Source organism: Atractosteus spatula, chromosome 9 (assembly GCF_055471065.1).
Source record: "Atractosteus spatula isolate fAtrSpa1 chromosome 9, fAtrSpa1.hap1, whole genome shotgun sequence".
Taxonomy (NCBI): domain Eukaryota; kingdom Metazoa; phylum Chordata; class Actinopteri; order Semionotiformes; family Lepisosteidae; genus Atractosteus; species Atractosteus spatula.
This window is the reverse complement of record NC_142714.1, coordinates 53,543,019-53,563,714: the sequence shown is the minus strand read 5'-3', so window position 1 is coordinate 53,563,714 and position 20,696 is coordinate 53,543,019. Positions and strand designations below refer to the sequence as shown.

At 45.0% G+C, this 20,696-nt stretch overlaps 1 protein-coding gene across 4 annotated transcripts in view; it reads left to right on the top strand.

Moving 5' to 3' along the window:
• elf1 (E74-like ETS transcription factor 1) overlaps positions 1 to 20,696 on the top strand; it is a 53,562-nt gene that overhangs the window by 8,192 nt on the left and 24,674 nt on the right. The window contains exon 1 of one of the 4 annotated variants that reach the window (XM_088925080.1): positions 4,489 to 4,524. The exons of 2 other annotated variants lie outside the window; for them this stretch is intronic. The gene's annotated coding sequence lies outside the window, so the exon portion shown is untranslated. Of the gene's footprint in view, positions 1 to 4,488; positions 4,525 to 5,482; positions 5,790 to 20,696 lie in introns of those variants that run through there. One more of the 4 variants, XM_088925078.1, reaches the window with a different exon arrangement.

Genomic DNA, 20,696 nt, shown 5'->3' with positions numbered 1-20,696 from the left:
ATGTAAAGTCTTAAGCAAAAATAGTGCACGGGTGTACAAAAAACACAACAAAAGCAAGTCGTTTAGTTTTGTGAATACTGTGGGATCACTCTGTTACAAGCTGACAGCCATGTTGCTGGAGCCAGTACTTGGCTTCTTTCAGTGAAAAGCTGGATGAGATCCTCAGCTCATTTAGCTCCTAACTATCAAACAGCCCAGATGGAATGAATGGCCTCATCTTGTTTGTAATCTTTCTTTGTTCTGATAGTCTCATAAGCACGTTTGCTCTTTGATTATTGTTGACTGAGTTGTTGACAGATGGGATTATATGAACTTTTAATTAATTAAGCCTAAATGAGCTAGTAATTGTCTAAATATTATAATAGACTGTTATATTAATTTAATTTAAGGTATCTGTACCAAATTGTGGTATCTGTATTTAGAATTGGACACACTGGGGAAAAAAACTGTCTCTCTATTTTTTCTGTGGCTTTTTTTCCATGTTGGTGTGGGGGTTACTTACCGAGCTTTTAATAAATGAAACTAAGCAGTCTTTATTTTTAGGCTATAAAGGAAAGGCGTGTGTTTGCACTTAGTCATGACAGTCACGTGGCTAACCTGCAGGAGGCCCAGCTCATGAGTGGTAGTGACTGCTGATGCCCCTAGTGGTGGTGTGCAGTAGTGCATGTCTTCCATTTGCACTCTGCCTTTCTGTGCTGTTCATCCAGGGGTGGGCAGATCTGTTCCCAGTCAGCCCTTGTGTTTTGCAGGTTTTCTAGGTGTTTTCGAAGCAGCAGCCCCTGAAGATCTAGAAGAAGCTGTTAAGTGGTTCCCAGTTAGCTAGTGGTGATGTGCTTCATGCTTGTTAGAATGAAAACCTGCAGAAATATAGGCCCACCAGTTACCGGGACTGTCATTCAGTTCCAGGACATTTCAGGACTTCCTTCCTATGAGTACTGGCTTGACTGCTTTATTTACCCAGGTGCTGAAGATTAGCTGGATTACGGGTTTGTAATGGACCTGCCACAGCTGACTGCCTCTGGTTTAAATGGGGGGCCCCTCCCAGTACTCCCTGACATTTTTTCCCTTGCAGCAAGCGTCTTCAGTCAGTTATTTTGCTTTTTGTGGTACGCTGGTGTGCTTCTGCAGTGCAGCAGCTCGGTGAGGTACTGCTGAGCTTGTGGTTGTTTCTGTTGCCTTGATGAGGAAAGCGTTCATTGGTCAGCAGCTGTGCAGGAAGTGAAATGAACCCTTTGGTTAAGGGAACAAAATGTCAGCTTTTTATTTCTGAGTTCTTCTGAACAGCATGCAGACCAAAACCAGTTTCCACACTCATTTCCTTTCGTTTCAGAAAGCCTTTGGTCTTGTAGCTTCTGTTGTTGAAATCTTTTGTTCTGATGTGTCCTGGACACATTATTGCTGGGCTGCCAAGGGGAAGAACTGGGGGAATGTGGTCTTTGGCACTGATGCTGCCACAAAGTAGAAAGGAAAGTGCTTCTCAGCCTCCATTATGGAGAGGATAATGAAGAACAGCTGCTTGCCAGATATGAGCTCATTGTCTATGATGTGCATTTTTTTATCATCATTATTTTCAGTAAACAATGATTGTGTACGTGCAGGGGACCTGCTAACGTGTATTGGCACATTCTGCTGGTCTGATTCTCTTACCCCGTGTCTATGAACACTGATCAATTAATACAAAAAAAGCCTGACATCACAGTGTAACACATGCAGTAGGACCGGGGATGGGACCTGTTGCAGTTCTGGAATATATTAAGAATATATTCTACTAATTCAGCTCCGTGTCAGTCGAATCCAATAAACCTCAGATTAAATCCCAGTTCTTTAAAATCACTAGGTATATATTCTTTCCCTGTGGATTTTGTCATTCCATATGCAAAGTTACCTTTTAAATTAAAGGATAAGGGAAACTTACAGCATACTTTTTCTTTTTATTGCACCATAGCAGCAATAAATTATGTGATGATGTGATGCACATATGATGTGTAAATTGCCATAAAAATCTTTACTACTCAGCAGGTTATTATATCCGATCATCATTAATATACAGATTACCAATTGATTACAATTAATTGTTTATATTTTTATACCGCCAGCAGCTAGATCACCCTGCAACTCACAACTGACATCCTGCTGAAGCTCAGCAGGTGTGAGCTTGGTTGGTACCTGGATATGAGACCTCCTGGGAAAATCTAGGGTTGCTGCTGGAAGAGGTGGTAGTGGGGCCAGTAGGGGGCGCTTTCCCTGCAGTCTGTGTGGGTCCTAATGCCCCAGTATAGTGTCGGGGATGCTATACTGCAAAAAGGAATCTCGTTCAAAACAAGTGTTTTACTAGAAGAGGCAATGCTGCACATTTTGGTGGGGAAAGATGCTAAAACCATTAAGCGAGAGCAGCAGAGTACACAGACACCGTAAAGTGTTATTTTTTTATGAAGCAGATTCTTGCAACCAGCAGTGCAATTATGTAAGAGCTGCCCCTTGAGGAACAGATGCACTAGACCAATTTCTTGTAAAAACGAGATGTTTATGATAGAAATTGACTCGGTGGCGCTTGACTGATTTAACACTATTAAATAGCCCCCAAAATATGCCACACAGTCTCTATTCCATTTGTTAATTACACAGGCGGGATTCTCTGTTCCAGCTAGGTCCAAAACCACTGCACTCCTTCACAGACTCCCCAACACTTTCAGTCCTTGTCTTTCCAAAAATGTGCTCAGCAAAAGGTGTGTGGCAGTGTTAAGGCTGAGCCTTAGTCTGAGCTGTAGGGCAGATTAGCTTGTCCTAGAGAATTAAAAACAGAAGTTAACACTCACACCACGACTGTCATACAAATACACTCACTTGTAATGATGACAACAAAGCAACAAAGCAGTTTATCAATAGAAATGGCAACTAGTGATCTCAGGTTCCTCTTCCTTGTGGGAACGTCTGCTGTCTTCATTCTTACAAGTCACTGAAGACCCCTTTAGTTCTGTTTTTTCAGTCATCGCCATGGCATTAAAGAAAATACAATTGCTTTGGAATCAAGACAAAAGCTACCTGCATAAAGAGGAATTAATAAGTTCACTAATTTTCAAGCTCGGGGCCTCCAGCTATTATAATGTGTATGTCTGCACTAAAAAGATAATTTTCCTTTAGCAAAACGAATGCAAATTTTGACCCAGGCTTGGAACAGCAACACAGACAATATGTAAGCTGTCTGTAGGTAATACCTCTGATTCAGTGGAACAGTGGAATAAGAGCATGAGAAACATTTCAAACTTGAGGCCATTTGGCCCACTTCGTAGATAGTGGTTAATTGATCTTATCCAGACAGAAGCCAGAGGTTCAGCAACATGGCTGGGTACCTTATTCCATACTCTCACACCCCTGTGGATCAAGAAGAGCCTCCTGTTCCAGGTTTTCCGTGGACTTCCTCGTCGTTCTCTCGTGTGCCCTCTGGTGTGTGCTGCTGCTCAGTTTGAAGACGTCCTGGGCTGCCTTTCTCAGGGCCTCTGAGGGATCACAATACTTGTACCAGGTCCCCTCACAGTCTTCTCTGTTCAAGACCAAAATGGTTCGGCTCCTTTCGACAGTCAGCGTATGATATTCCTTAAAGTCTTGGAATGCGTCTCTTTTTTTAATAAAGTGATGACCAAAATTGTACATAATATTCTAAATGACAACTTACTTAAATTGTGTTATACATAAAATCTATATATATATATCCTCTGTATACTGTATATTCTAGCATTTTGTTTGATTTTTTTATTGCTGTACAACCTTGTCTAGAAGATGTAAATGTGTCTCCTCTTCTTGCTCAGCATTTCCCATTTGGTGTTTACAGTTCATGTTTTTACTACCTGCGGGCCGAACCCTGTGCTTCTCCACATCCATCTGTCGTGTGTTCCAGGCGAGGTCGTGTCTGCGGCGGCTCGGGGCCCTTTAAGACGCTCCAGTGGAAGGACCTTGCTCCAGTGAGCCTGCGTGTCTGAACTTGGAAGCCTCTCTCTGTGGCTGTAGGAGCAGGCCGGCACAATCCCTGCTGTCTGGATGCTCCTGCTCTAGACGCAGGTGTTGTTTTCCATTCGAATGGCTTTATCCCTCCTCCCCCCCAGTTCGACGCCCTTGCTGCTGGTTCCCAGCTTCTGGAGGATATTGTTGCGAAAATGAGAGAAATAAACATCCTGCCAAAGGCTGTTTCTTTCAGCTCCTTTAGTTGCCCTGTTTTGTCTGGGACGACGTGTCGACCATGTTGTAGTGGCACAGTGTGCCCTGTAGGGCAAGGCGCTGAGGGTGTGGCCTCTATATTAGGAGCACTAATCCTTCCTATCACAGAAGCCTCAACATGCACTTTTTTCACATATTCTTTGTGTTGCCTAGGTATGTTGGCTCCACCTGGACTTGAACAGGCGTGGACACCATGAATAGCACTGCCAGCAGCTGTTTGCAATCCGAATGGAAACCAGTGGTCAGCTAATCCTGGGGAGATAGAGTGCCATTGTGCTCTCTGTTTTTGAGCCCAAAGGTGGAGCAGCTACTGTAGGTATTACCTGTTGGCAGCGGATGTGCTGTGATGTTTTTAACAGTCAGGGCTTTGTTTACAAAAAAAACAGACAAACTGAGAAGTGAAATCATGAGAGATGCAAGTGTTTTATGTTGTCTGCATGTTTTGCTGTTCCTCTCATGTTGCATTCAAGAGGAGGTGAATAGTTTTGTTCCAATCACCTGTGTCCTGCCTTTTCCTTACTATCCTGGTCAACAGCTTGTGCTTGAAGGTCATGTGGAAAGCACTCTGCACAGAACAGTGAGTCCTCTGAGAAGCGCTTGGCTCTGATGCCCTGGGCTTGCGTTGAGCTGGGCGAGGTAGGCTGGAGCACCAGGTACCCTGATGCGACCTTGCATCAACTCTCAGCCCTGGTCTGAACTCAGGGCCATTTCCAAGGAAACAAACTTTTGAAGCCTTTGCTGCCCGTTGTTTTAAGGAGTGGTCTGCCCTTCGCCACTGCTTGTTTTGACTGTACTTCTGGGGCCTTTTTCACGGTGATCTGAGTGACAAACTGTATTCAAACTTTTGTGGTTTTACAGAGGCTCTAGATCTGAATGCCACATGTTTGGAAAATTTAGTATAAACCAATCACTGGCTATCCCTTTGCTTTCCTGAAAACATGTCTTTGCTGCTGGTGTGCCTGTGGTGCAGGTGTGAGAGAGTTTGATCCAGTGGGTGACCTTTCTTTACACTATTCAGTTGGTGTCAGTTGGTGAGAGGCCAGAGGTGTACTGTGTTGCTCATCCTTTTTCGCAGGCTGTCTGCCTCATGCTCGTCTAGCACATCCAGGTGCAGTTCGCTGATTAGTTTGCTTTGCCTCCTCCCCTCCCCCACTCTGGCTCCAGCCAATCTTCATCCTGCCCAGAGCTCACCTGGGCTAATTTGCATAGTAGCTCCACCCCCCACCCCTCATTGGCCAGGTGTGGATGCTGTGTCCCTGGTGCCCCTGCGAGTGGCTGTGTGTTCAGTGACTCACTGTGAGAGAGCAAGTTGCTACACCACACTTCTCCTTTTAATTTCAAACAGCAGCCATTACTTCTTCTTTTGCTTTTCTTTATTTTTTACACGGGGAGAGAGATCAGGTTGAGGGCTCTTCTCTTAGAGTGCTCCAGCCTGCTCTCTGGCACATCCAAGGATTATCTTCTCCTGAGCTCTTCGCATAAGTTTTTATTCGGATTTCTCCCATTTTTAACTTTCAAGTTCCACTCTTCTGCTTATTTTGACGTTAACATGGAGAACAAACCTCCAGTCATTTAAGGTTTGTCATAAAAAAATGCTTTATCTTGTTAATGTGTGTCTGTCTGTGATAGTTACAGTAAAGTAAAATGTTAACAGATTTGTTTTTGTGAGCCTGTGGCATAGCACTTTAAAATGTATTTTTAATGTTTTAGTCTTATAGCACATTAAATCCTTGAGACTCATTTAACATCAGGAACATCAATATCCTGACTTCATGAGCTCTTCACAGCAGGGGAGGCTGAAATTGTTGGTGATGTCCGTTGTTATTTGGTGTCTTCAAGTGAAGCCGTTCTCTAAATGAAATGCTTGATACTCTGCATAAGCTCCACGGCGAGAATTAACCAATGTAAGCTCAGGCATTTGTGGATTCAAGCCATGGGCTATATTGATAGTTTGTCAAAAGTACAGTTAATTAACAGACGTGGTTACTTCTTTTCCCAACATCATCAGTTCAGCCAACTCTTATGCAGAACACTGATTGCACTGACAGATCCGTGGTGATTAACTGAAGAGTATGGGTGTTATTTTGAATGTTTTGTCTTGTAATGAAAGCAGGATTCTTGTTTTTCTGGTTTATTGCCTTATATGGGCTGTTGCAACAAGGTGGGGAACGAGTTTCGCAAGCCCACTGGCCAAGCCTCTGTTAATGCGGCACATACTGGACACCCCTGTGCTGCGTGTTGCCGTTTTGCAGCGCTAGATCGCAGGTTTATCCTCAACTTTTTTCAGGACAGCGAACAAGTTCTTTGACGATCTTTTTAAACGCTAAAATCAGAGGGTTTTCAATATCTATGTTGGACAACTAGTGATGTCTTTTGCTCTGCCTAGGAGTTTAAAAAGAAATCCTGAAAATAATAAGTGCCCTGCCCCTTATTCAAAGCATTTCACTGTTTTTTATTCTATTTGTTACCAGTGTAGCACCAGCATTCATGCCCACCTAGTTGCCAGCACAGTTGGGCTTGTTTATCAGATCTGTTTCGGTTTGATAGAGATCACACAGGGATGAATACTGTTTGTCCAGTTGTGTTATTTCAGGCTTAAGATTGCTGTAGAATTTTCTTTGTATATTAAATCTCTGGTCAGAACTGAGTGTCTATTGCTTAATAAGACTGCTCTTTGCTATCTTATTAGGGAAGATCTGTTAAAAGAAATTTTGATCTCTTGGTGAAGTTGCACATAAGCTCCAGGAGCAAATGGGTTAAAAGTTTCTTTGCATGCAAGCCGCATAGATAACCGTTTCCTGTTTTGCAATAAAAAGAAAATACATATAAAACCTTCTGTGCCTTGCTTCTCCCTGGCTCCTGGCCTGCAGGTGCTCCTTGGTTTTGGACTTCTGTACATGCAGGTTCATAGCAGAACTACCTGCACTGCTCTGGTTTGTCATCAATTTAGGAAGTGCCAAATATCTGGTGCCACATGCTCAAAACCAGAATTTCAATACCTTCAGCAGCTTGAGGCTGTTGAACCAGTCCAGTCAGGCTGGTTGTTCATGAAATCCTTTTCTACACTACTCACCAAAGGGCATTGAAGGTATTCGTATAAAAGAACATGTATGTGCTGCTTTGTCAATCAAATGTGAAATTGGGTGAACTGATTTTAATCACCGTGCCTTGGACACTTACTTGCTGACAGGACCAATTGTCTCTCCATGTCTTTTCAGTGCAAGCGAGGTTGTGTGTTCTGTGTTCCCTTCTGCACATTTCTCTGCATGGGGAAATTTTATGTGACTGGACAAGCTGATTGCTGGTGCCTACTGTCTGTGTTATTGTCCGGGAGATGTTGGTGAACCAAGCTAAGCGTGGCTTAGGCAGAGAAAATGGTAGTGCGTTTCAAAGGGGTGCCTGTCTCTTTAAAGGCCCAGTGTGTGCTGAGAGCTGAAGAGACTTGTTCCACCACACTGTGACCTGTCGCCCGTGGGCGGGTGTTCGCGCCTAGCCGGCCAATCGGCAGCCCTGTGTTTGTCACAGGAGAAGGGTGTGCCTGCTGTCCCGGACGCCCCAGTGCCTGCAGTGCCAGAGGCTGGGTGTCTCAATAACACAGGTACAGGCCAAAGATAATAAAGGGAGTGCTGGGCCATGCACAAAGGCCTGTTTTTCACTGCAGAGCCCAGCACCTACTTAATACGTTCAGTGAGAGCTATACACCCACCACAGTCACTCTGTGTGTCCCGGCACACCGCCCGCGAGCAGACTGAGCTGCGTTACACTTGGCAACCGATGAGACAGGTGGACTGTCTCTCTCTGGTGTTGCTTGTAGATATTGTTTCCAGACAGCGGGGACATAGGGGAAAATGCGCTGTGACTTTTGAAGTCTGGGGAAAGTGGAGTTTCGGGGGTCTCCTGCTCCGTACACACTGCAATGGTGGCATAGATATGGGCAAGAATTCATTCAATGAGCACAACACTCTTGTGCTTAGTTTTGCGCCCGATGTAGGATCCTGTTCTTTTAAAGAAGTCATCTTTACATGGGGGTACATGGGTGGGCTTCTTGGAGAAGGGGGTGATGCGAGGGCTTCTCAGATGGTTGCGATGAGTGGGGATGGGCCGGCAGGAGGCTCATGTGTGCTGCTGTGCCTCTGGGTAATTAACAGTTAGCAGGTTATTGCTGTTAATAAGATCATTAGAGTGCAGAAGGGAGGGGAAGCGAATGTTTAATCATCACTGGTTTGTTGAGGCAGAATGTGCAGCAGACACTGGAGAACCAGACTGCTCCAGAGTGGGCTGGACTGTAATTCTTTATTTTTGTTTTCTTTGTAGCAGGGAATGGGAGGAGGGCTTTTCTTGAAGAGGTTTCATAAAGCGCCCTGCATTTGTTGTTTTCTTTAATGTAAAACTTGCACGTGGCTTAGTGTGATTGTAAAGAGTGCTTATTTAAGCAGTGTTTACTGTTCTAACTAGCATGACGCTGATATCTAGGTCTGGACAGCAGATTGTGCATAATTGTTGTTTTGTGAGCTCAAGCTATGTGTGTGGCAGTGAAGTGTGGAGCACCCGAAAACCTGTCGAACTGACAACATGAGGATAGAGTCCCTTTTCCCCTTTCAGTTCTCTGAAGTGTGGTTATTTTATTTCTAATTATTTTGGAGAATGCTTTCATCTAAAGAGGCTTACATTTGTGTCTGTTTCTACAGCTGGGCAATTATGAAGCGATCTGGGTGAAGTGCCTTGTTCAGGGCTACAAGAGCAGTGGCCCAGTAGGGTGTTTGTCTAAATGCTATGACAGCTTTCACAGAATCGTTCTCCAACACAAAACTGTTCCTTAAAACTTTCTCTCTTTAAATAGGTTCTGCTTTTTTTTTTAATTGCAAATTAGGAAAAAACCCTGCCTTGGAGGAGATGGCTTGATGATCCTCCAGCAAGTTTTCCCCGGAAGTTTCCCCAGGCTCATATCCCGACTATTTTTCTTTCTCCACTGGCTGGCACAGACAGCCATCTGTCCCGGTCAGACACCTCTATGCCCAACCCCCCCAACACCTGGTACTGTCTGCACTTCTCAACACATCTGGTCCACAGTTCCCCCTCCCGCACTGCTGCTGCCAGCACAGTCTCCCACACGAATGCCTGAAAGGCAAAGGAAAATGTGTCCAGTGGTCTCTCTGCGCAGCTCTTAATGCTCCTTTCTGAAGAGGGTGAATTATTCATGGCCCTTGTGAGAGTGGGCCTTGGGGGCTCTGCTGCCAGTGAGGGCTTTTGTCAGGGCTGCAGACCTGCTGCACATGTGCCCCCGATAGGAATACCTGGATGGGTAACTGCAGACCTCTGAACACACCCAGGGCATAAAAACATTTTCGCCAGGGTTTATAGTAAGTTTCTAGGAGTTTTTGCACTCTTTCAACATTTCTTGGGATGAAACATTCACAGCATCAGTCTGAAAATGCCAGTCAGATTGTAAAGGAAAATGCAGCGTGGTCATTGTGATCTTTTCACACTCAGTTTTTGGTTAGCAGAACATGCTGTACTTCACAACAGCTTCTCTCCAGTGAAAGTGAAAGTGGCCTTGTGTGCTGTCAGTTCTACCTGTGTGTTGATCACCTGGCACACAGGACATTTGCATTGAATTTCCATACTGGGCATCCATTTCCCTGGAACAATACTCACTTCTGTGCGTCGCAACTGTCAGACTGTCAGTCTGAGTAACAAGCTTACACTGGTGGTCTTTTGTTCACAAAGAGAAGTTGGTAACTGGTGTTTGAAATGCTTGTTTTGGTTCTTTGATTTAAATGTACTTTTTAGGAAGGGAAAAAAGACCAATAACTGAAGAGCAAGCAGAAATGAGTACAATACAGGTCCACTGTTCCATCCCAACTTGTATCTGTCCTGGGCAGACCTACAGCGGGTTCTCAGAGGGCCGGGTGGTCTGATTTCAGTGGTGTGAGGCTGTAGATGGGACCATAGTCCTTGTCCTCATTTACATGGAAATTTGGCCCCGCAGACGCTCTGTGGTCAGGGGCAGGGGCCCTTGATCTGCAGCTCTGGTGATGTAGCTTGAGGTTAGAGCCAGGGCTGACACTGACACACAGAGAGGCTATCTGGCAGGAGGTGATGGTTTTGGTATGACGGTAAAGGTCAATATCTCGTCTGGGTCTTGACGGCTGTTTTTTGCCTTAGATCAATGATACAAGAAGTGTTCATCAAGTATTGGTTTAGATGCAATGGGAATTTTCTTGATATTTATCTGTTTATATCAAGCAAACGTGCAAAACATCAACTTAGGCACAGATCTGCATATCATTTATCATCAGTTTAGAGTAGACTGTTGTATGCTTTATTGTTGATCATCAAATTGGCCTTATTAAAGCACAATTTTATGTCCGTCCTTGCTTGTTTACTATGCCTATGCCTGTATTGTTTTAAAAGCATTCATCACTTCTGCTTTATTTCTGTGATGATGGAATGGGTCCTGTGTCTGTACTGTGTAAAGAGGGCCTTGAGGAGTGCCTGGGTGGCAGTTGTGCTGTGAGGGCGTGGTGCTGTTGGCGCTATGTGCGACATGCGCTTAAAGGGCCAGGGCCAGCCCTTGAAACCTGCCAGGCCCTGCTTGTCAGGACAGGGCTGCTCCCAGGGTCCCAGCCTGCTGATCTAGGCATTGAGCTCCTGAACCCCACTAGAAACATGTGCGCCTTGCTTGAAGGGGATGGTGGAATAACACGGAATGGCACCAGGGTTAGGAGCGTGAGGGGGGGAGGGCTGGTGTGGGAGAATCCACTCTCTTAAGGTGCTCAGCCTGGAGCAAAGTCTGGATGAAACTCGGTTACTGTTCTTCATTCTCTTTGAGTTGTAGTCATGAACGTGTATCTGAGAGGCAGAAGCTGTTCACATGCACTCTACCACATGGGGACAGGTGATGTTTATTTTGAAGAGCGTCTTGAGGAGCCTGTTCATTCAGTGAAGATTTGGGGCCACTGAGGTTTAACCTGAGAGCCTGCCAGGCTGTGGCCGGGGGTCTGCCTGCTGGACGCCCTTGTCCTCCAGCTTTCATTACGAGGTACATTGCTGTGAATGGGGCACTACCAGAACGTGCCGCACGGTCTCCAAGGGGATTGTGGAGCTTGGTTGGGTCTCAGGATGTGCATTTTGTTCAGACTGAAATTCCTGTTCATTTACAGAAGGGATGGAGCAACGTAGTGCTGTTTAAATTTTTCCAAACCTTAGCTCAGAGCCCACAGTGAACGCCGCCCTGTGTTAGCCAGATGTCCTGGGAATGGATCAGTGAAAGGGCTCTTGAGGAGCCAGAGGCCTTATGGGTGCCTGTGTGTCCCTCCGCCCCTCGTCTAGACATGACTCGGCCGACAGCTCCCTGCCCAGGGATGTCTTTAGCGCCGGCCGGCGAAGGGCCACTCTGCCGGCAGGGTGACGGCAGGAGTGAGAGTGGAAAGTCCAGCTCAGCCTGTAGTTTCTGACTTAACGCTCTAAACCACCGGCTCAGAGACCTGGAGACCTCGCGCTGGCTGTGCAGGGAGCAGGTCAGGACTGGTCACCTAACTCGCTGTTCTTCTACTCCTGAGCCTTCAGCTCATGGTTTGTGGCGGAGATGCCCGAGGCCGCAGATGCAAAGCAGAGCGAGAGAAAAGCACGACGGTGCCTCGTCCTGCATCCTCAGCCTGTTGTGGTCACTCTGTGCTCCAGCCCCCCCGTACATCGAGAACGCTGTAAGAGCATGGTGAGTGTTGCTGTAGAGGCCACTGTGGCATCGCGCCGATCGTGTTTTCCCTGTGAGCAGTGGACTATAAAGGGAAGCTTGGTGGATATCTCTAAGCTGAAGTTAAATTTAGGTGCTTTGTTTAGAGCTTTATAAACAATGGGAATGCTTCATCCGAAGGGATTTGAATCTAATTTCTGTGTTTTTTCCAAATCATGTTTGAGATCCTTAGAAATGCTGCTGTATGAGGAAGGTGGGCTGTTGTCAGAGCAGTGAGTCGAAACCCGTACCCTTGGTGTTGGGGATCTCCGGGGTCCCCCTGCCAGAGCAGCCCCAGGGCCTGGGCCTTCAGCCCATATGCAGCTCTCTCTGGAGTCTGGGGTAGCAGCACAGCACTCACCCCCACAGGAGCTGTCTGGGTTTGTCACATATTTAGCAATTGACAAGCACCTGTGTTGGCTCTCGTGTGTGTACTTCACTGTTCAAGTTTTATTGTGCCTGGAGTGTCGAAAACTCTTGATTTGGTGTCGGGTGCCGATTTGCCAGGAGCTCCTCTGCTTTGTGATTGTGGACTGTGCAGGCTTGTCAGACTTGTACTCTCTGCTGTTAGCTGTTTTTTTTTAACTCGAACTCGAACCTGGGATAAAGGGGGAGTGAACATGCATGTACTGTAGTTTCTTGACAGCCCTCTTCAGTCTGTGGGATAAAACTAGGATCCTCTGTCTTTCAGATCTGCCAGAATACTCCTAGCAGCTGATTACTGACACATCATTCTGTCCCCCGGTTAGATCAATAGCAGGCTTTGCTTTGTGAAATAATAGTGGTCTCTTGAATGGTTGGAGAAGATAGTCAAATAGTGCTGGAAAGTCAGAAACCGCTCTTGTTTGGGGGGCATTGGTTTTATGTCAGGAGTGCAGAGCTGGTGGAAATTGAACTTAATCTGAAAGCATAAGAGCATTGCTGTTGAAATGAAACCCCTGCTCATTTGAGAAAACTGAAAACCAATTAGAATAAATTACAGTGATTGCTTTATGATTAAGCATAAAGCTCAAATAAATCCTTTACAGGAACGAGTTAGTCTTTATATGTATTTCATTTGTAATTATTATTACAGATCACACTTAATTAACTAAAGTACAAATTTCGGTTGGTGCTTTTGTAGGTGGCTATTTTTAAGTGGCCTACTGCCATCATACCCAAATAAATGCAAATCCCCTGAGAACTCATGAGTCATGAGGCTGATGTTTTGTGGTGTGTTTATCCTCGAAAGGCAGTTAGTGTTTGCTGTTAGAAAGGAAAAGGTCTCCAGAAGATGGCTGGAGTTCTCAAGATTAGGATAGCAAAGCCCTTGAATTACAGCATTCCAAGCTGTGCTTTATCATCTAGGAGTCACAATATTTCACAAGTGTTCGCAAAATTTAAAATACACAGGTAATTTTCATAGCTTTGGAAATAAATGCTACAATAAATTAAATATGTACAAACATTCAAATATTGAATATGTATATATGCTGCTGTACAAACGTATTGGAGATTTTGGTTACAGTCAGGAGATACAATATAGTTTTATGAGCATCGCATATTTACTCCAGTAGTATAAAGTATTACAACAACTTCAACACTTATTAATACAGCTCATTTTGGGTATGAAGAAACCCTAATGCAGTCTCATTGATCAGATCTTCAGAAACATGATCACGGTCACTGCAGGAAAACTATGCAGGAGCAGCCTGTGTTAAATGCTGTAGTGTCCAATCAAGCATATTAACCAATCACATCTGACTGAGTCTTCGTCAGGTGTCAGCCCTTTATCAGAAAACCGCTTGCCCTGGACAGCGTCATGGTGACCCCCCAGATGGTCCTGATGAAAAGGCCACATGAAGCTCCAGTCCAGATGTGCTCTGTCACTAACATGATCTGTTCCCTTCCACGAGCCCTAAAGGCTCCTTTGCACCTCAAGATCTGAAAACATGAACTGACATTTAAAGCAAATCAGCTAAATGTTCGGTAGAAAATTGCCCAGTAGAGCTGAACAATACGAAACGTCTTAAGACCTTTGTGCAGCAATGTTCAACGGTTCTTTTCTGTTTGAAATAAAGCCCTTATTGCTCACACACGCTGGGGCTGATGCGCGGTCTGCTTTGGGCTCTCGCGGTGAGCTCTGGAGTCAGCTGTTGACTTCCTGTCAATCTAGACCACTGTAGCTCATCCTGCAGTAGGGGGGCCAGAATGCAGCAGATGGACATTGTAGATCTGATTTATTAATGCTCAATATATTTAATCTATACAGCTCTAATATCCCGTTCACTGCATTATCACAGATGCTGCTGGTCCCTTTGATTCTTAGGGGCCATGGAAGTCATGTGATTCTCAAAGAGCTATTGCTTGAGTGTGAATTGAACTAAATAAATTTAGCACCTCAGCAACAGTGCATCACATAAATACAAGAAATTAATTATAATGAATCATTCTCTCTGACGTGCTGAGTTTTATCTTAATGTGACCTGTAAGATCTGTGAAATCCGGTATCTTTCATTTCTTTGACTTCTCACTCTCCTGTTATCTTCAGAACTGTTTTTTATGCATGCTGGTGCGTTCATGTTGTTGAAGCAATTAAAACATGGGGGTGAAGGGCGAGCAACGCGTCTCTTGCCCTTTTTCTTTTACTTGAGCACTTTATTAACTTGGGCATGGAGGTGAGTGAAGGTGAACAAGGGGTTAATTTGGGAGTATTTAATCCACTTATCCTGCACAGCCATTGGCTTCAAAACAGAGTGAAAGATAGGTGGTGCATGATAATTCCTCCTCCCAAATACCCAGAGGTGGGAAGTTTGTGCAGCTCCACTGGATAAGGCACACTTCTGAGATCTCCGAGTCTTTTCTTCCGCACAGGGGTGAGCAGGAGCAGCATAGCAGAGCAGTTCGTGTAGATCTCTACAGATTTCAGTACTTGCAGAGACTCCAGGGGTACAGCCACTTGTTAGGATTGCCATTTGTACAAACATTCCTGAATTGCATGTCAGAAAATCATTTTTTTCGTAGTTGAGGTTTGTTGTTTCGAAGTGTTTGCAGTGGGTCCACTAAGTGTTGAGTGTGCCTGTCCTGACGATCTGACCAGCGACCAGGGCTGCTCAGCGTTAGCACCTGGACTCTGCACCATTACAGAACTTGGACCCTTCCAGTAAGTTAAGTACTGACTTAAACCTTAATTGCTTAATTAACCCAGACACTGCAGTAGATCATTAGTTGTAGCATTGACAGCAATTCAGGTATCAAGGCTGTGTATCCCAGGGCACTGATCAGCTTTCTGTTGTGGTTCCAGTTGTGAACCCTGCGTGGGGAGGGGGTGTGCATTTCCCCCCTTCCCTCTTTCTGTTTCTGACGTTAATAAAAAAGTCATATTACTGAAACCTAAAGCCTGTTCCCTAGCAACGGCCACTCCCAGCTGGTCTATTGTTCGCTCAGGTATACAGGGGCTCTTAGCAATGCAAAGCGCCTCTCGGCTTCACCTCCAGGCCGCTGTTTGTGTTGGCCGTGTGCTCTCTGCTCTCGGAGCCCAGCCCTGCTGAACAAAGCCCCGCTCGTCTGATCCGCAGCCAGACAAACACATCGTCACAGCGCCTCTGTTCCTTCCTCTCCTGGACTAACGTTCCATGAAGCCCTGGATAGATAGGGAAAGTTTCTTATTTGCATGTGGCAAAGCCTTTCTGGCTCATCAACAAGTTATTATTATTTGGTTGTGTTTGGGGCTGGTTTGTTTTTTTACTTTTTTTTTTCTGCTGTCATGGAGTGTGTAGCGCATTGTGCTCCCCTACAACAGATCTATATCTGTTTTCATGTTGGTGCATAAAGAGGTTGAACATCTTTTTCTTTATTTCTCCGAAAGGCTATAACAGAACTAGACAGATGGTGAGCAATTCACAGTTTGCACGATTGAATACATTTAATTTTACTGAACTGTTTTGAAAACCATGTAGCTCACAGCAATTTTTCTTCTTTTTTTAAAACTTGCCAAGGAGTGAGCTCCTCACCCATTGCCTGCAGGAAGTGACAGCAGTCAGTAGAGGTGTTTTTACGAGACATTCTCCTGACATGTTACTTGTGCATTTCAAGCTTTACAAGGTTTTCCCTGCGCAGAGTGCAGTGGTGCTGTTTCTGCACGCCTTGTTGTAAACGTGACTCTGCTGCTTGTGAAGGGTGACCCAGGTTTTACGGGCCCCACCCCGCCCTCAGATCCCTGTCTCTCCCCTCATCAGACATCCCTGTAAGTGGCGTCAGAGACACCACACAGCCTGCCGGCTGCTGGCTGAGATTTTCACCATGAAGCTGGAAAGTCAGCTAAGGCTCCAGGGTGGGATCAGAAGCTCTGAGGGACTTGTGGAAAGTCTCTGTTCTTGTCTTGTGAGGACGTTGATGAGTGTTGTTAGCGAGCTGTGCTGGTTTTACTCTTTGGGTTTACTCCGTTTTCCTGATTTCAGTGACTAAAATGAAGGAATAATTATACTGGTTTATAGTTTCTTAAGGGGAAGACATAGAATAGTGGGTAAGCTGCTGGACAATAGAGGCAATAGGCGCACTGCTGTTGTACCCTGGAGCAAAGTCCAGCCAGCTGCATCAGGGAGACCAGCATTGGTGGGGGTAGCCCTGCGATGGCCCAGCATCAGGATGTCACATGTGCTCAGTCCACTTAATGTTAGCCAGGATCAGCTCGGGCCTGGTTTGGACTTTGTCTTTGCCTTATCTTTTCTCCTGTCAGGGATGTTTTCTCTGCTCTACATTCTTAGTTGCGTTTCAATTGTTCCTGAGAAGTTCACTGTGTCCTCTGGGATTTCCTGGTCGTCTCTCGCCTCCCTTTCAGTCTGGGCCGGTGGGAAGGTGTCTCTGTCAAATCGCTGGACGTCTGTTCAGGACTGGGCTGAATAGCAAAGGGCTAAAGGCTAACACTATGTATATATACTATGAGCTAAAACTTAAAGGTGAAATTTACTCCAGTTTTGAGACCCACGTTATTTTAGTCTTTGATACAATTTTTGTACACTGTACCATTAATCCTATACAAAATAAAACATTGATAAACATTGTTTTACCAAATCAGCTTTAGTTTATAGGTTGCAAAGTTTTTCTGTGGACTTCTAACTTGAACTTCGGAGCAGAATGTGTAAGAAGTGTTAAACGCCGTTAATGGGTGTCCGTTTCAAAGTCCTTTCACGGAGTTTCCATTCAATTACCCCAGTGCTCAGTCTCAGGTTAGTTTGCTGTGTCAGGAATGAGTGCTTCTGAAATGAGTACTAAAGATTTATTGAGCTGGAGTCTTAGGACTCTTGATTTGGCTTAATCTAATCCAGGACGGGACGCCAGTCCATTGCAAACCTTACGGTAATGTTGGATTTAAAGAAATCCAACACAAGAAGATCACAGCTCATATCATTAGGTCTTCATGTGTTGAAAAGAGAAGTGCATTTGCTACAACAGTCTCCTCGCGTTGCCACAGAGTATTTTGCTCCTGTGGGTGCAGTGTGCTGATGAGACCATACCACTCACCATAGATAAGAGATAATCAGGCTCATCTTGTCTGCGCCTTTCAGCTCTTCACTTTGAAATGGAGAACTTGGTGTGATTGTTTCCAGAGGCTTGGACTGAAAAGGGGTGGTATATTTTGTGGGTTCTCTCTCTCGAGCAGAGCCAGCGGTGCGAAAGGGTTTGTGCCCCTGAGTCTGAGCTGTCCTAGATACCCCGAGCCAGGGCACAGGGCAGGCCGCAGCAAGCGAAGGAGCAGCTCTCGCACACTGGCTGCAGACAGGGGGCTATTTATACCCACCCTGGGCCTGCTCGACAGCCCCTTTCTCTTCCTTCTCATCCTGGGGAAGTACAGCAGTGGCCTTGAACAGGTTAAAAAAACCCTGTTCATAAGCTGCCAGGTTTTGAATTTGAAGGAATCTGTCTTGTTACATAAATTTTTTGTTGTGCCTGTTTAACAGAATAAAAGGTCGCTGTCACCAAAAACGACATTAAGAGCTTTTGGTTTGAGTTTTTTACTTTGCCCTTTGCAAAACTTCAAAGGGTTTTGTTGGTTACTTTTTCTCGTTACATTTTCCTTCAATCTCTGTTACTCTTGGGCAGGTCACTGTCCAAAACCAGAAGCCTGAAAAGAGGTCCTGAATCCAGCACTAAACACACTGGGCCACCCTGTTCCCTTTCTTCATGCAGTGTGATAAGGCAGGCGGTAAATATCGTAAATACGCAGAATAGCCAACTGTCCAAACAGATCAGCTTGCAGTGCAATTGAATGTGGGCTGTATTCCCTATAGCTGCCTTTGAGGGGAATGTTTACATTTTAGTTTATTGTCTTTTGGATGGAAGGTGCCAATAAAAGACATGGGCCACTTAGACAGCCACTAGGCTTGATCTTTTAAAAATGAACAGCACTTTGTATCGGTTCATAATAAAAGCTGTACATATGTACTGGTGCAGAACCTTTCTGACTTTGCTCTTTGCCTCTTTCTTTTGCTAATACAAGTGGTTGGCCTGACCACATTCTTAAACTTGCAGTATAGATATATTAAAGCCTCAGTCGCAGTGGCGGGACTACTGTGGAGCTGTAACAGCACTGAATTCTTGGTAAAAGAGAGCTGCGTTGCTGTTGATCCTTTTAAAGAATCGTAATTTCACTTGCATGCATTCAGGATCAGCAGGTTTTCTTATTGTGATGGATCACTGACTAGCTATAAAACGCCTTGTTTTTAGTTTTGTTTTCCCAATGGGTGCAGTTTTCTATGAGTGGGAGTTCAGTGGGTGGGAAGGAGCTCTGGATTTTTCTGGGTTGGTCCTCAACATGGTGACGAAGACAGTTCAGCAGGCTTTCATCCAGAGAGATCCTTCATTGTCAAAGTGATCTGCAGCACCTTGGTTTGTTAAGCAATTAAGGGTCAATTTAGTACTTACTGGAAGGACAGAGCCTCTGTCCGAAAATGGAGCACTATTGAATGTGGAGTGACGTCAGGGCTCAGTCTGCCTGCTCAGTCTGCCTCTTTCATTACAGAACAACATATCAGTGTCTGAGTCTGGATAGGTGCCGAGACCCATGCGGGTTTGCTCCAGGATCTGACACTTTGCTGCTGGCTTGTTTGGCTATGGGTTATTCCTAAGGGCTCCAAGTTCTGTAGTGAGTGACAAGTGTGTCAAACTGGGGTAGATGAGCCACTTAGGAACTGAGCCAGAGGTGCTACATCAGGGGCTCAAGAGGGTGGTGTCATCCTGGACACAATGCAGTGTCTTCCCAGGACTTCCACCATGTTGGCAAAGTGACATCATGTGTTATCGGCGTCATGTGACAGTGTCAGGTCTGCCAAAAATTAGTTGGTTAGAAGTGAGGTGATGTCTTAGGTTTGTTTTAAAGATGCGAAAGTGTTGTATTACTGAAGGGATTATCCTATGGATTTCTGATGTTAAGCACAGCCCACCTTTTTTTAAGTAATTCCCCAGTATTCTCGTCTGTGTCCTCTTCAGAAGTAAAATAAATGACAAAAAATAAAAAATCTTAAAGTAGAGTCTGCTAGCATTTTCTTGTGCCACTACCAGATATTTGTTCCTAAGTTTGTTAACTTACCTGTGTGTTTAACTTTTTAAATTAGAAATAACATAAGAATAGCAGGTCACATGGCATGGCCATTTTGTACAAAGGCTGCTGTGTCACACTGCACTAAACTGATAAAGGACATGTTGATTATACTGGATTAACACTTTGTATTAATCCTGTACAAAGTACTGGGTAGTGTTTCAGAGGTAGGCAAACAGAGGTGCTTTATTAGCTCATATTGTGTCAGAGAGTGATGGGGGTGTTAGGGGAGCAGTTTAGAAGAAAATTACTGTTCCTCTCTTCTTAATACAGAAGCAGGATTAGCTAGGAAAACCAACCCAATTGCATCTTGAGCTCCAGGTGGAGGTGAATGGGGACCTCATTAACTGGTGCACAGTTTATCCCAGGCTGTATGCATGAATTCATCCCCATCTCTGCAGGATGGGCATCTCAGTCAGGGGAGGTATTTCAGTACAAATCAGACAGAGAAATTTGACTTCTGATATCAGAGTCTCTAAAAACAGCTCTTCCACACCTGCCCTAGACTTAGCATTAACAGTGCCGGTAAGCCTGGAGGTTTTACTGTAAAGACCCCTGGATAGGAACATGTGTAGGATTAATGTTCCAGCCAGCTGACGCCCCTGTTGCTCACCAGTGTATAGTTCCAGTGGAGAATTTGATCAATGAGTTTAGGTGAGTTTTCCTCATATTGCAGGGCATTTATATCTAAAATTCTGGCTGCATTTTAGAGTTCTCCAGGGAGCCCAGAGGGTATTAAAAGAGCCTAGGGAGAAGTCCACAGTGATGTTAAAATAAGCATTTTTGTTAATGAAAATACCACAACCCCTAGGGAATTGGCTGCAGGCAGAAAATAAGAGCACTCTGTCTTTCAGGATCTCCACCCAAAATCTCCTCTCACAATGTGCAGCCTTTTTAGCTAGAGGAGGGTATGTGGGGAGCACAGGAATGTGTCTGCATTCTTACTCTGGTGAATGAGCCGGTCGCCAACCGAGGGACCTAGCACTCCAGCCCGCTGGGCCTGACGAGGGTGTGGCTGGCACCTGGCCTCCCCACAGGAACTCTGGCCCAGTGGCGTCATTTTAATACTGCATCTCTGCCATGCCAGGTGTGGTTCAGTCACATGGCATTTCTACTATACACAAACGCCTGTTTTATCATCTGCATTTTTTTCTCTTCTTTCATGTTTTGTTT